This window comes from Oncorhynchus mykiss, chromosome 26 (assembly GCF_013265735.2).
Source record: "Oncorhynchus mykiss isolate Arlee chromosome 26, USDA_OmykA_1.1, whole genome shotgun sequence".
In the NCBI taxonomy this organism is placed as follows: Eukaryota; Metazoa; Chordata; class Actinopteri; order Salmoniformes; family Salmonidae; genus Oncorhynchus; species Oncorhynchus mykiss.
This window is the reverse complement of record NC_048590.1, coordinates 30,865,711-30,883,311: the sequence shown is the minus strand read 5'-3', so window position 1 is coordinate 30,883,311 and position 17,601 is coordinate 30,865,711.

Here is a 17,601-nt window from a genome sequence, read left to right as displayed (position 1 = left end):
ACGAGAAGTAACATTCTATATGGACTCAACACGAGAAGTAACATTCTATATGAACTCAGCATGAGAAGTAACATTATATATGAACTCAGCACGAGAAGTAACATTCTATATGGACTCAGCACGAGAAGTAACATTCTATATGAACTCAGCACGAGAAGTAACATTCTATATGACCTCAGCACGAGAAGTAACATTCTATATGGACTCAGTGTGAGAAGTAACATTCTATATGAACTCAGCACGAGAAGTAACATTATATATGAACTCAGCACGAGAAGTAACATTCTATGTGGACTCAGCACGAGAAGTAACATTCTATATGAACTCAGCACGAGAAGTAACATTCTATATGACCTCAGCACGAGAAGTAACATTCTATATGGACTCAGCATGAGAAGTAACATTCTATATAAACTCAGCACGAGAAGTAACATTCTATATGAACTCAGTGTGAGAAGTAACATTCTATATGAACTCAGTGTTAGAAGCAACATTCTATATGGTGTCAGCACGAGAACTAACATTCCATATGGACTCAGTGTGAGAAGTAACATTATATATGGACTCGGTGTGAGAAGTAACATTATATATGAACTCAGTACGAGAAATAACATACTATATGACCTCAGCACGAGAAGTAACATTCTATATGGACTCAGCACGAGAAGTAACATTCTATATGACCTCAGCACGTGAAGTAACATTCTATATGACCTCAGCACGAGAAGTAACATTATATATGAACTCAGCACGAGAAGTAACATTCTATGTGGACTCAGCACGAGAAGTAACATTCTATATGAACTCAGCACGAGAAGTAACATTCTATATGACCTCAGCACGAGAAGTAACATTCTATATGGACTCAGCATGAGAAGTAACATTCTATATAAACTCAGCACGAGAAGTAACATTCTATATGAACTCAGTGTTAGAAGCAACATTCTATATGGTGTCAGCACGAGAACTAACATTCCATATGGACTCAGTGTGAGAAGTAACATTATATATGGACTCAGTGTGAGAAGTAACATTATATATGAACTCAGTACGAGAAATAACATACTATATGACCTCAGCACGAGAAGTAACATTCTATATGGACTCAGCACGAGAAGTAACATTCTATATGACCTCAGCACGTGAAGTAACATTCTATATGGACTCAGCACGAGAAGTAACATTCTATATGACCTCAGCACGAGAAGTAACATTCCATATGGTGTCAGCACGAGAAGTAACATTCTATATGACCTCAGCACGAGAAGTAACATTCTATATGAACTCAGCGTGAGAAGTAACATTCTATATGAACTCAGCACAAGAAGTAACATTCTATATGGACTCAGCACGAGAAGCAACATTCTATATGGTGTCAGTACGAGAAGTAACATTCTATATGGACTCAGTGTGAGAAGTAACATTCTATATGAACCCAGCACGAGAAGTAACATTCTATATGAACTCAGCACAAGAAGTAACATTCTATATGAACTCAGCACGAGAAGTAACATTCTATATGAACTCAGCACGAGAAGTAACATTCTATATGGACTCAGCACGAGAAGTAACATTATATATGACCTCAGCACGAGAAGTAACAATCTATATAAACTCAGCACGAGAAGTAACATTCTATATGGTGTCAGCACAAGAAGTAACATTCTATATGAACTCAGCACGAGAAGCAACATTCTATATGGTGTCAGTACGAGAAGTAACATTCTATATGAACTCAGTGTGAGAAGTAACATTCTATATGAACTCAGCACGAGAAGTAACATTCAATATGAACTCAGTGTTAGAAGCAACATTCTATATGGTGTCAGCACGAGAACTAACATTCCATATGGACTCAGTGTGAGAAGTAACATTATATATGGACTCAGTGTGAGAAGTAACATTATATATGAACTCAGTACGAGAAATAACATACTATATGACCTCAGCACGAGAAGTAACATTCTATATGACCTCAGCACGTGAAGTAACATTCTATATGGACTCAGCACGAGATGTAACATTCTATATGATCTCAGCACGAGAAGTAACATTCCATATGGTGTCAGCACGAGAAGTAACATTCTATATGACCTCAGCACGAGAAGTAACATTCTATATGAACTCAGCGTGAGAAGTAACATTCTATATGAACTCAGCACGAGAAGTAACATTCTATATGAACTCAGCACAAGAAGTAACATTCTATATGAACTCAGCACGAGAAGTAACATTCTATATGAACTCAGCACGAGAAGTAACATTCTATATGGACTCAGCACGAGAAGTAACATTCTATATGACCTCAGCACGAGAAGTAACAATCTATATAAACTCAGCACGAGAAGTAACATTCTATATGGTCTCAGCACAAGAAGTAACATTCTATATGAACTCAGCACGAGAAGCAACATTCTATATGGTGTCAGTACGAGAAGTAACATTCTATATGAACTCAGTGTGAGAAGTAACATTCTATATGAACTCAGCACGAGAAGTAACATTCAATATGAACTCAGTGTTAGAAGCAACATTCTATATGGTGTCAGCACGAGAACTAACATTCCATATGGACTCAGTGTGAGAAGTAACATTATATATGGACTCAGTGTGAGAAGTAACATTATATATGAACTCAGTACGAGAAATAACATACTATATGACCTCAGCACGAGAAGTAACATTCTATATGACCTCAGCACGTGAAGTAACATTCTATATGGACTCAGCACGAGATGTAACATTCTATATGATCTCAGCACGAGAAGTAACATTCCATATGGTGTCAGCACGAGAAGTAACATTCTATATGACCTCAGCACGAGAAGTAACATTCTATATGAACTCAGCGTGAGAAGTAACATTCTATATGAACTCAGCACGAGAAGTAACATTCTATACGGACTCAGCGCGAGAAGTAACATTCTATATGGACTCAGCGCGAGAAGTAACATTCTATATGGACTCAGCGTGAGAAGTAACATTCTATATGGTGTCAGTGTGAGAAGTAACATTCTATATGAACTCAGTGTGAGAAGTAACATTCTATATGAACTCAGCACGAGAAGTAACATTCTATATGAACTCAGCACGAGAAGTAACATTCTATATGAACTCAGCACGAGAAGTAACATTCTATATGGTGTCAGCACAAGAAGTAACATTCTATTTGAACTCAGCACGAGAAGCAACATTCTATATGGTGTCAGTACGAGAAGTAACATTCTATATGAACTCAGTGTGAGAAGTAACATTCTATATAAACTCAGCACGAGAAGTAACATTCTATATGAACTCAGTGTGAGAAGTAACATTCTATATGAACTCAGTGTTAGAAGCAACATTCTATATGGTGTCAGCACGAGAACTAACATTCCATATGGACTCAGTGTGAGAAGTAACATTATATATGGACTCAGTGTGAGAAGTAACATTATATATGAACTCAGTATGAGAAATAACATACTATATGACCTCAGCACGAGAAGTAACATTCTATATGACCTCAGCACGTGAAGTAACATTCTATATGGACTCAGCACGAGAAGTAACATTCTATATGACCTCAGCACGAGAAGTAACATTCCATATGGTGTCAGCACGAGAAGTAACATTCTATATGACCTCAGCACGAGAAGTAACATTCTATATGAACTCAGCGTGAGAAGTAACATTCTATATGAACTCAGCACGAGAAGTAACATTCTATATGGACTCAGCACGAGAAGTAACATTCTATATGGACTCAGCACGAGAAGTAACATTCTATATGAACTCAGCACGAGAAGTAACATTCTATATGAACTCAGCACGAGAAGTAACATTCTATATGAACTCAGCACGAGAAGTAACATTCTATATGAACTCAGCACGAGAAGTAACATTCTATATGGACTCAGCACGAGAAGTAACATTCTATATGAACTCAGCACGAGAAGTAACATTCTATATGAACTCAGCACGAGAAGTAACATTCTATATGAACTCAGCACGAGAAATAACATTCTATATGAACTCAGCACGAGAAGTAACATTCTATATGAACTCAGCACGAGAAGTAACATTCTATTTGAACTCAGCACGAGAAGTAACATTCTATATGAACTCAGCACGAGAAGTAACATTATATATGGTGTCAGTGTGAGAAGTAACATTCTATATGGTGTCAGTGTGAGAAGTAACATTCTATATGGACTCAGTGTGAGAAGTAACATTCTATATGAACTCAGTGTGAGAAGTAACATTCTATATGAACTCAGTGTGAGAAGTAACATTCTATATGAACTCAGCACGAGAAGTAACATTCTATATGAACTCAGCACGAGAAGTAACATTCTATATGATGTCAGTGTGAGAAGTAACATTCTATATAAACTCAGTGTGAGAAGTAACATTCTATATGGACTCAGTTTGAGAAGTAACATTATATATGGACTCAGTGTGAGAAGTAACATTCTATATGGACTCAGTGTGAGAAGTAACATTCTATATGAACTCAGTGTGAGAAGTAACATTCTATATGAACTCAGTGTGAGAAGTAACATTCTATATGGACTCAGCACGAGAAGCAACATTCTATATGAACTCAGCACGAGAAGTAACATTCTATGTGATGTCAGTGTGAGAAGTAACATTTTATATGGACTCAGTTTGAGAAGTAACATTCTATATGAACTCAGTGTGTGAAGTAACATTCTATATGAACTCAGCACGAGAAGTAACATTCTATATGGTGTCAGCACGAGAAGTAACATTCTATATGATGTCAGTGTGAGAAGTAACATTCTATATGAACTCAGTGTGAGAAGTAACATTCTATATGGACTCAGTTTGAGAAGTAACATTCTATATGGACTCAGTGTGAGAAGTAATATTCTATATGGACTCAGTGTGAGAAGTAACATTCTATATGAACTCAGCACGAGAAGTAACATTCTATATGAACTCAGCACGAGAAGTAACATTCTATATGATGTCAGTGTGAGAAGTAACATTCTATATGGACTCAGTTTGAGAAGTAACATTCTATATGGACTCAGTGTGAGAAGTAACATTCTATATGGACTCAGTGTGAGAAGTAACATTCTATATGAACTCAGTGTGAGAAGTAACATTCTATATGGACTCAGCACGAGAAGTAACATTCTATATGAACTCAGCACGAGAAGTAACATTCTATATGATGTCAGTGTGAGAAGTAACATTCTATATGAACTCAGTGTGAGAAGTAACATTCTATATGGACTCAGTTTGAGAAGTAACATTCTATATGGACTCATTGTGAGAAGTAACATTCTATATGGACTCAGTGTGAGAAGTAACATTCTATATGAACTCAGCACGAGAAGTAACATTCTATATGAACTCAGCACGAGAAGTAACATTCTATATGATGTCAGTGTGATAAGTAACATTCTATATGAACTCAGCACGAGAAGTAACATTCTATATGAACCCAGCACGAGAAGTAACATTCTATATGAACTCAGTGTGAGAAGTAACATTCTATATGGACTCAGTGTGAGAAGTAACATTCTATATGAACTCAGTGTGAGAAGTAACATTCTATATGAACTCAGTGTTAGAAGCAACATTCTATATGGTGTCAGCACGAGAACTAACATTCCATATGGACTCAGTGTGAGAAGTAACATTATATATGGACTCAGTGTGAGAAGTAACATTATATATGAACTCAGTACGAGAAATAACATACTATATGACCTCAGCACGAGAAGTAACATTCTATATGACCTCAGCACGTGAAGTAACATTCTATATGGACTCAGCACGAGATGTAACATTCTATATGACCTCAGCACGAGAAGTAACATTCCATATGGTGTCAGCACGAGAAGTAACATTCCATATGGTGTCAGCACGAGAAGTAACATTCTATATGACCTCAGCACGAGAAGTAACATTCTATATGAACTCAGCGTGAGAAGTAACATTCTATATGAACTCAGCACGAGAAGTAACATTCTATACGGACTCAGCGCGAGAAGTAACATTCTATATGGACTCAGCGCGAGAAGTAACATTCTATATGGACTCAGCGTGAGAAGTAACATTCTATATGGTGTCAGTGTGAGAAGTAACATTCTATATGAACTCAGTGTGAGAAGTAACATTCTATATGAACTCAGCACGAGAAGTAACATTCTATATGAACTCAGCACGAGAAGTAACATTCTATATGAACTCAGCACGAGAAGTAACATTCTATATGGTGTCAGCACAAGAAGTAACATTCTATTTGAACTCAGCACGAGAAGCAACATTCTATATGGTGTCAGTACGAGAAGTAACATTCTATATGAACTCAGTGTGAGAAGTAACATTCTATATAAACTCAGCACGAGAAGTAACATTCTATATGAACTCAGTGTGAGAAGTAACATTCTATATGAACTCAGTGTTAGAAGCAACATTCTATATGGTGTCAGCACGAGAACTAACATTCCATATGGACTCAGTGTGAGAAGTAACATTATATATGGACTCAGTGTGAGAAGTAACATTATATATGAACTCAGTACGAGAAATAACATACTATATGACCTCAGCACGAGAAGTAACATTCTATATGACCTCAGCACGTGAAGTAACATTCTATATGGACTCAGCACGAGAAGTAACATTCTATATGACCTCAGCACGAGAAGTAACATTCCATATGGTGTCAGCACGAGAAGTAACATTCTATATGACCTCAGCACGAGAAGTAACATTCTATATGAACTCAGCGTGAGAAGTAACATTCTATATGAACTCAGCACGAGAAGTAACATTCTATATGGACTCAGCACGAGAAGTAACATTCTATATGGACTCAGCACGAGAAGTAACATTCTATATGAACTCAGCACGAGAAGTAACATTCTATATGAACTCAGCACGAGAAGTAACATTCTATATGAACTCAGCACGAGAAGTAACATTCTATATGAACTCAGCACGAGAAGTAACATTCTATATGGACTCAGCACGAGAAGTAACATTCTATATGAACTCAGCACGAGAAGTAACATTCTATATGAACTCAGCACGAGAAGTAACATTCTATATGAACTCAGCACGAGAAGTAACATTCTATATGAACTCAGCACGAGAAGTAACATTCTATATGAACTCAGCACGAGAAGTAACATTCTATTTGAACTCAGCACGAGAAGTAACATTCTATATGAACTCAGCACGAGAAGTAACATTGTATATGGTGTCAGTGTGAGAAGTAACATTCTATATGGTGTCAGTGTGAGAAGTAACATTCTATATGGACTCAGTGTGAGAAGTAACATTCTATATGAACTCAGTGTGAGAAGTAACATTCTATATGAACTCAGTGTGAGAAGTAACATTCTATATGAACTCAGCACGAGAAGTAACATTCTATATGAACTCAGCACGAGAAGTAACATTCTATATGATGTCAGTGTGAGAAGTAACATTCTATATAAACTCAGTGTGAGAAGTAACATTCTATATGGACTCAGTTTGAGAAGTAACATTATATATGGACTCAGTGTGAGAAGTAACATTCTATATGGACTCAGTGTGAGAAGTAACATTCTATATGAACTCAGCACGAGAAGTAACATTCTATATGACCTCAGCACGTGAAGTAACATTCTATATGGACTCAGCACGAGAAGTAACATTCTATATGACCTCAGCACGAGAAGTAACATTCCATATGGTGTCAGCACGAGAAGTAACATTCTATATGACCTCAGCACGAGAAGTAACATTCTATATGAACTCAGCGTGAGAAGTAACATTCTATATGAACTCAGCACGAGAAGTAACATTCTATATGGACTCAGCACGAGAAGTAACATTCTATATGGACTCAGCACGAGAAGTAACATTCTATATGAACTCAGCACGAGAAGTAACATTCTATATGAACTCAGCACGAGAAGTAACATTCTATATGAACTCAGCACGAGAAGTAACATTCTATATGAACTCAGCACGAGAAGTAACATTCTATATGAACTCAGCACGAGAAGTAACATTCTATATGGACTCAGCACGAGAAGTAACATTCTATATGAACTCAGCACGAGAAGTAACATTCTATATGAACTCAGCACGAGAAGTAACATTCTATATGAACTCAGCACGAGAAGTAACATTCTATATGAACTCAGCACGAGAAGTAACATTCTATATGAACTCAGCACGAGAAGTAACATTCTATTTGAACTCAGCACGAGAAGTAACATTCTATATGAACTCAGCACGAGAAGTAACATTGTATATGGTGTCAGTGTGAGAAGTAACATTCTATATGGTGTCAGTGTGAGAAGTAACATTCTATATGGACTCAGTGTGAGAAGTAACATTCTATATGAACTCAGTGTGAGAAGTAACATTCTATATGAACTTAGTGTGAGAAGTAACATTCTATATGAACTCAGCACGAGAAGTAACATTCTATATGAACTCAGCTCGAGAAGTAACATTCTATATGATGTCAGTGTGAGAAGTAACATTCTATATAAACTCAGTGTGAGAAGTAACATTCTATATGGACTCAGTTTGAGAAGTAACATTATATATGGACTCAGTGTGAGAAGTAACATTCTATATGGACTCAGTGTGAGAAGTAACATTCTATATGAACTCAGTGTGAGAAGTAACATTCTATATGAACTCAGTGTGAGAAGTAACATTCTATATGGACTCAGCACGAGAAGCAACATTCTATATGAACTCAGCACGAGAAGTAACATTCTATGTGATGTCAGTGTGAGAAGTAACATTTTATATGGACTCAGTTTGAGAAGTAACATTCTATATGAACTCAGTGTGTGAAGTAACATTCTATATGAACTCAGCACGAGAAGTAACATTCTATATGGTGTCAGCACGAGAAGTAACATTCTATATGATGTCAGTGTGAGAAGTAACATTCTATATGAACTCAGTGTGAGAAGTAACATTCTATATGGACTCAGTTTGAGAAGTAACATTCTATATGGACTCAGTGTGAGAAGTAACATTCTATATGGACTCAGTGTGAGAAGTAACATTCTATATGAACTCAGCACGAGAAGTAACATTCTATATGAACTCAGCACGAGAAGTAACATTCTATATGATGTCAGTGTGAGAAGTAACATTCTATATGGACTCAGTTTGAGAAGTAACATTCTATATGGACTCAGTGTGAGAAGTAACATTCTATATGGACTCAGTGTGAGAAGTAACATTCTATATGAACTCAGTGTGAGAAGTAACATTCTATATGGACTCAGCACGAGAAGTAACATTCTATATGAACTCAGCACGAGAAGTAACATTCTATATGATGTCAGTGTGAGAAGTAACATTCTATATGAACTCAGTGTGAGAAGTAACATTCTATATGGACTCAGTTTGAGAAGTAACATTCTATATGGACTCATTGTGAGAAGTAACATTCTATATGGACTCAGTGTGAGAAGTAACATTCTATATGAACTCAGCACGAGAAGTAACATTCTATATGAACTCAGCACGAGAAGTAACATTCTATATGATGTCAGTGTGATAAGTAACATTCTATATGAACTCAGCACGAGAAGTAACATTCTATATGAACCCAGCACGAGAAGTAACATTCTATATGAACTCAGTGTGTGAAGTAAGATTCTATATGAACTCAGCACGAGAAGTAACATTCTATATGGTGTCAGCACGAGAAGTAACATTCTATATGATGTCAGTGTGAGAAGTAACATTCTATATGAACTCAGTGTGAGAAGTAACATTCTATATGGACTCAGTTTGAGAAGTAACATTTTATATGGACTCAGTGTGAGAAGTAACATTCTATATGGACTCAGTGTGAGAAGTAACATTCTATATGAACTCAGCACGAGAAGTAACATTCTATATGAACTCAGCACGAGAAGTAACATTCTATATGATGTCAGTGTGAGAAGTAACATTCTATATGGACTCAGTTTGAGAAGTAACATTCTATATGGACTCAGTGTGAGAAGTAACATTCTATATGGACTCAGTGTGAGAAGTAACATTCTATATGAACTCAGTGTGAGAAGTAACATTCTATATGGACTCAGCACGAGAAGTAACATTCTATATGAACTCAGCACGAGAAGTAACATTCTATATGATGTCAGTGTGAGAAGTAACATTCTATATGAACTCAGTGTGAGAAGTAACATTCTATATGGACTCAGTTTGAGAAGTAACATTCTATATGGACTCATTGTGAGAAGTAACATTCTATATGGACTCAGTGTGAGAAGTAACATTCTATATGAACTCAGCACGAGAAGTAACATTCTATATGAACTCAGCACGAGAAGTAACATTCTATATGATGTCAGTGTGATAAGTAACATTCTATATGAACTCAGCACGAGAAGTAACATTCTATATGAACCCAGCACGAGAAGTAACATTCTATATGAACTCAGTGTGAGAAGTAACATTCTATATGGACTCAGTGTTAGAAGCAACATTCTATATGGTGTCAGCACGAGAACTAACATTCCATATGGACTCAGTGTGAGAAGTAACATTATATATGGACTCAGTGTGAGAAGTAACATTATATATGAACTCAGTACGAGAAATAACATACTATATGACCTCAGCACGAGAAGTAACATTCTATATGACCTCAGCACGTGAAGTAACATTCTATATGGACTCAGCACGAGATGTAACATTCTATATGACCTCAGCACGAGAAGTAACATTCCATATGGTGTCAGCACGAGAAGTAACATTCCATATGGTGTCAGCACGAGAAGTAACATTCTATATGACCTCAGCACGAGAAGTAACATTCTATATGAACTCAGCGTGAGAAGTAACATTCTATATGAACTCAGTGTGAGAAGTAACATTCTATATGAACTCAGTGTTAGAAGCAACATTCTATATGGTGTCAGCACGAGAACTAACATTCCATATGGACTCAGTGTGAGAAGTAACATTATATATGGACTCAGTGTGAGAAGTAACATTATATATGAACTCAGTACGAGAAATAACATACTATATGACCTCAGCACGAGAAGTAACATTCTATATGACCTCAGCACGTGGAGTAACATTCTATATGGACTCAGCACGAGATGTAACATTCTATATGACCTCAGCACGAGAAGTAACATTCCATATGGTGTCAGCACGAGAAGTAACATTCCATATGGTGTCAGCACGAGAAGTAACATTCTATATGACCTCAGCACGAGAAGTAACATTCTATATGAACTCAGCGTGAGAAGTAACATTCTATATGAACTCAGCACGAGAAGTAACATTCTATACGGACTCAGCGCGAGAAGTAACATTCTATATGGACTCAGCGCGAGAAGTAACATTCTATATGGACTCAGCGTGAGAAGTAACATTCTATATGGTGTCAGTGTGAGAAGTAACATTCTATATGAACTCAGTGTGAGAAGTAACATTCTATATGAACTCAGCACGAGAAGTAACATTCTATATGAACTCAGCACGAGAAGTAACATTCTATATGAACTCAGCACGAGAAGTAACATTCTATATGGTGTCAGCACAAGAAGTAACATTCTATTTGAACTCAGCACGAGAAGCAACATTCTATATGGTGTCAGTACGAGAAGTAACATTCTATATGAACTCAGTGTGAGAAGTAACATTCTATATAAACTCAGCACGAGAAGTAACATTCTATATGAACTCAGTGTGAGAAGTAACATTCTATATGAACTCAGTGTTAGAAGCAACATTCTATATGGTGTCAGCACGAGAACTAACATTCCATATGGACTCAGTGTGAGAAGTAACATTATATATGGACTCAGTGTGAGAAGTAACATTATATATGAACTCAGTACGAGAAATAACATACTATATGACCTCAGCACGAGAAGTAACATTCTATATGACCTCAGCACGTGAAGTAACATTCTATATGGACTCAGCGTGAGAAGTAACATTCTATATGAACTCAGCACGAGAAGTAACATTCTATATGACCTCAGCACGAGAAGTAACATTCCATATGGTGTCAGCACGAGAAGTAACATTCTATATGACCTCAGCACGAGAAGTAACATTCTATATGAACTCAGCGTGAGAAGTAACATTCTATATGAACTCAGCACGAGAAGTAACATTCTATATGGACTCAGCACGAGAAGTAACATTCTATATGGACTCAGCACGAGAAGTAACATTCTATATGAACTCAGCACGAGAAGTAACATTCTATATGAACTCAGCACGAGAAGTAACATTCTATATGAACTCAGCACGAGAAGTAACATTCTATATGAACTCAGCACGAGAAGTAACATTCTATATGAACTCAGCACGAGAAGTAACATTCTATATGAACTCAGCACGAGAAGTAACATTCTATATGGACTCAGCACGAGAAGTAACATTCTATATGAACTCAGCACGAGAAGTAACATTCTATATGAACTCAGCACGAGAAGTAACATTCTATATGAACTCAGCACGAGAAGTAACATTCTATATGAACTCAGCACGAGAAGTAACATTCTATATGAACTCAGCACGAGAAGTAACATTCTATTTGAACTCAGCACGAGAAGTAACATTCTATATGAACTCAGCACGAGAAGTAACATTGTATATGGTGTCAGTGTGAGAAGTAACATTCTATATGGTGTCAGTGTGAGAAGTAACATTCTATATGGACTCAGTGTGAGAAGTAACATTCTATATGAACTCAGTGTGAGAAGTAACATTCTATATGAACTCAGTGTGAGAAGTAACATTCTATATGAACTCAGTGTTAGAAGCAACATTCTATATGGTGTCAGCACGAGAACTAACATTCCATATGGACTCAGTGTGAGAAGTAACATTATATATGGACTCAGTGTGAGAAGTAACATTATATATGAACTCAGTACGAGAAATAACATACTATATGACCTCAGCACGAGAAGTAACATTCTATATGACCTCAGCACGTGAAGTAACATTCTATATGGACTCAGCACGAGAAGTAACATTCTATATGACCTCAGCACGAGAAGTAACATTCCATATGGTGTCAGCACGAGAAGTAACATTCTATATGACCTCAGCACGAGAAGTAACATTCTATATGAACTCAGCGTGAGAAGTAACATTCTATATGAACTCAGCACGAGAAGTAACATTCTATATGGACTCAGCACGAGAAGTAACATTCTATATGGACTCAGCACGAGAAGTAACATTCTATATGAACTCAGCACGAGAAGTAACATTCTATATGAACTCAGCACGAGAAGTAACATTCTATATGAACTCAGCACGAGAAGTAACATTCTATATGAACTCAGCACGAGAAGTAACATTCTATATGAACTCAGCACGAGAAGTAACATTCTATATGAACTCAGCACGAGAAGTAACATTCTATATGGACTCAGCACGAGAAGTAACATTCTATATGAACTCAGCACGAGAAGTAACATTCTATATGAACTCAGCACGAGAAGTAACATTCTATATGAACTCAGCACGAGAAGTAACATTCTATATGAACTCAGCACGAGAAGTAACATTCTATATGAACTCAGCACGAGAAGTAACATTCTATTTGAACTCAGCACGAGAAGTAACATTCTATATGAACTCAGCACGAGAAGTAACATTGTATATGGTGTCAGTGTGAGAAGTAACATTCTATATGGTGTCAGTGTGAGAAGTAACATTCTATATGGACTCAGTGTGAGAAGTAACATTCTATATGAACTCAGTGTGAGAAGTAACATTCTATATGAACTCAGTGTGAGAAGTAACATTCTATATGAACTCAGCACGAGAAGTAACATTCTATATGAACTCAGCACGAGAAGTAACATTCTATATGATGTCAGTGTGAGAAGTAACATTCTATATAAACTCAGTGTGAGAAGTAACATTCTATATGGACTCAGTTTGAGAAGTAACATTATATATGGACTCAGTGTGAGAAGTAACATTCTATATGGACTCAGTGTGAGAAGTAACATTCTATATGAACTCAGTGTGAGAAGTAACATTCTATATGAACTCAGTGTGAGAAGTAACATTCTATATGGACTCAGCACGAGAAGCAACATTCTATATGAACTCAGCACGAGAAGTAACATTCTATGTGATGTCAGTGTGAGAAGTAACATTTTATATGGACTCAGTTTGAGAAGTAACATTCTATATGAACTCAGTGTGTGAAGTAACATTCTATATGAACTCAGCACGAGAAGTAACATTCTATATGGTGTCAGCACGAGAAGTAACATTCTATATGATGTCAGTGTGAGAAGTAACATTCTATATGATGTCAGTGTGAGAAGTAACATTCTATATGGACTCAGTTTGAGAAGTAACATTATATATGGACTCAGTGTGAGAAGTAACATTATATATGAACTCAGTACGAGAAATAACATACTATATGACCTCAGCACGAGAAGTAACATTCTATATGACCTCAGCACGTGAAGTAACATTCTATATGGACTCAGCACGAGAAGTAACATTCTATATGACCTCAGCACGAGAAGTAACATTCCATATGGTGTCAGCACGAGAAGTAACATTCTATATGACCTCAGCACGAGAAGTAACATTCTATATGAACTCAGCGTGAGAAGTAACATTCTATATGAACTCAGCACGAGAAGTAACATTCTATATGGACTCAGCACGAGAAGTAACATTCTATATGGACTCAGCACGAGAAGTAACATTCTATATGAACTCAGCACGAGAAGTAACATTCTATATGAACTCAGCACGAGAAGTAACATTCTATATGAACTCAGCACGAGAAGTAACATTCTATATGAACTCAGCACGAGAAGTAACATTCTATATGAACTCAGCACGAGAAGTAACATTCTATATGAACTCAGCACGAGAAGTAACATTCTATATGGACTCAGCACGAGAAGTAACATTCTATATGAACTCAGCACGAGAAGTAACATTCTATATGAACTCAGCACGAGAAGTAACATTCTATATGAACTCAGCACGAGAAGTAACATTCTATATGAACTCAGCACGAGAAGTAACATTCTATATGAACTCAGCACGAGAAGTAACATTCTATTTGAACTCAGCACGAGAAGTAACATTCTGTATGAACTCAGCACGAGAAGTAACATTGTATATGGTGTCAGTGTGAGAAGTAACATTCTATATGGTGTCAGTGTGAGAAGTAACATTCTATATGGACTCAGTGTGAGAAGTAACATTCTATATGAACTCAGTGTGAGAAGTAACATTCTATATGAACTCAGCACGAGAAGTAACATTCTATATGAACTCAGCACGAGAAGTAACATTCTATATGATGTCAGTGTGAGAAGTAACATTCTATATAAACTCAGTGTGAGAAGTAACATTCTATATGGACTCAGTTTGAGAAGTAACATTATATATGGACTCAGTGTGAGAAGTAACATTCTATATGGACTCAGTGTGAGAAGTAACATTCTATATGAACTCAGTGTGAGAAGTAACATTCTATATGAACTCAGTGTGAGAAGTAACATTCTATATGGACTCAGCACGAGAAGCAACATTCTATATGAACTCAGCACGAGAAGTAACATTCTATGTGATGTCAGTGTGAGAAGTAACATTTTATATGGACTCAGTTTGAGAAGTAACATTCTATATGAACTCAGTGTGTGAAGTAACATTCTATATGAACTCAGCACGAGAAGTAACATTCTATATGGTGTCAGCACGAGAAGTAACATTCTATATGATGTCAGTGTGAGAAGTAACATTCTATATGGACTCAGTTTGAGAAGTAACATTCTATATGGACTCAGTTTGAGAAGTAACATTCTATATGGACTCAGTGTGAGAAGTAACATTCTATATGGACTCAGTGTGAGAAGTAACATTCTATATGAACTCAGCACGAGAAGTAACATTCTATATGAACTCAGCACGAGAAGTAACATTCTATATGATGTCAGTGTGAGAAGTAACATTCTATATGGACTCAGTTTGAGAAGTAACATTCTATATGGACTCAGTGTGAGAAGTAACATTCTATATGGACTCAGCACGAGAAGTAACATTCTATATGAACTCAGCACGAGAAGTAACATTCTATATGATGTCAGTGTGAGAAGTAACATTCTATATGAACTCAGTGTGAGAAGTAACATTCTATATGGACTCAGTTTGAGAAGTAACATTCTATATGGTCTCATTGTGAGAAGTAACATTCTATATGGACTCAGTGTGAGAAGTAACATTCTATATGAACTCAGCACGAGAAGTAACATTCTATATGAACTCAGCACGAGAAGTAACATTCTATATGATGTCAGTGTGAGAAGTAACATTCTATATGAACTCAGCACGAGAAGTAACATTCTATATGAACCCAGCACGAGAAGTAACATTCTATATGAACTCAGTGTGAGAAGTAACATTCTATATGGACTCAGTGTGAGAAGTAACATTCTATATGGACTCAGTGTGAGAAGTAACATTCTATATGAACTCAGTGTGAGAAGTAACATTCTATATGAACTCAGCACGAGAAGTAACATTCTATATGAACTCAGCACGAGAAGTAACATTCTATATGATGTCAGTGTGAGAAGTAACATTCTATATAAACTCAGTGTGAGAAGTAACATTCTATATGGACTCAGTTTGAGAAGTAACATTATATATGGACTCAGTGTGAGAAGTAACATTCTATATGGACTCAGTGTGAGAAGTAACATTCTATATGAACTCAGTGTGAGAAGTAACATTCTATATGAACTCAGTGTGAGAAGTAACATTCTATATGGACTCAGCACGAGAAGCAACATTCTATATGAACTCAGCACGAGAAGTAACATTCTATGTGATGTCAGTGTGAGAAGTAACATTTTATATGGACTCAGTTTGAGAAGTAACATTCTATATGAACTCAGTGTGTGAAGTAACATTCTATATGAACTCAGCACGAGAAGTAACATTCTATATGGTGTCAGCACGAGAAGTAACATTCTATATGATGTCAGTGTGAGAAGTAACATTCTATATGGACTCAGTTTGAGAAGTAACATTCTATATGGACTCAGTTTGAGAAGTAACATTCTATATGGACTCAGTGTGAGAAGTAACATTCTATATGGACTCAGTGTGAGAAGTAACATTCTATATGAACTCAGCACGAGAAGTAACATTCTATATGAACTCAGCACGAGAAGTAACATTCTATATGATGTCAGTGTGAGAAGTAACATTCTATATGGACTCAGTTTGAGAAGTAACATTCTATATGGACTCAGTGTGAGAAGTAACATTCTATATGGACTCAGCACGAGAAGTAACATTCTATATGAACTCAGCACGAGAAGTAACATTCTATATGATGTCAGTGTGAGAAGTAACATTCTATATGAACTCAGTGTGAGAAGTAACATTCTATATGGACTCAGTTTGAGAAGTAACATTCTATATGGTCTCATTGTGAGAAGTAACATTCTATATGGACTCAGTGTGAGAAGTAACATTCTATATGAACTCAGCACGAGAAGTAACATTCTATATGAACTCAGCACGAGAAGTAACATTCTATATGATGTCAGTGTGAGAAGTAACATTCTATAT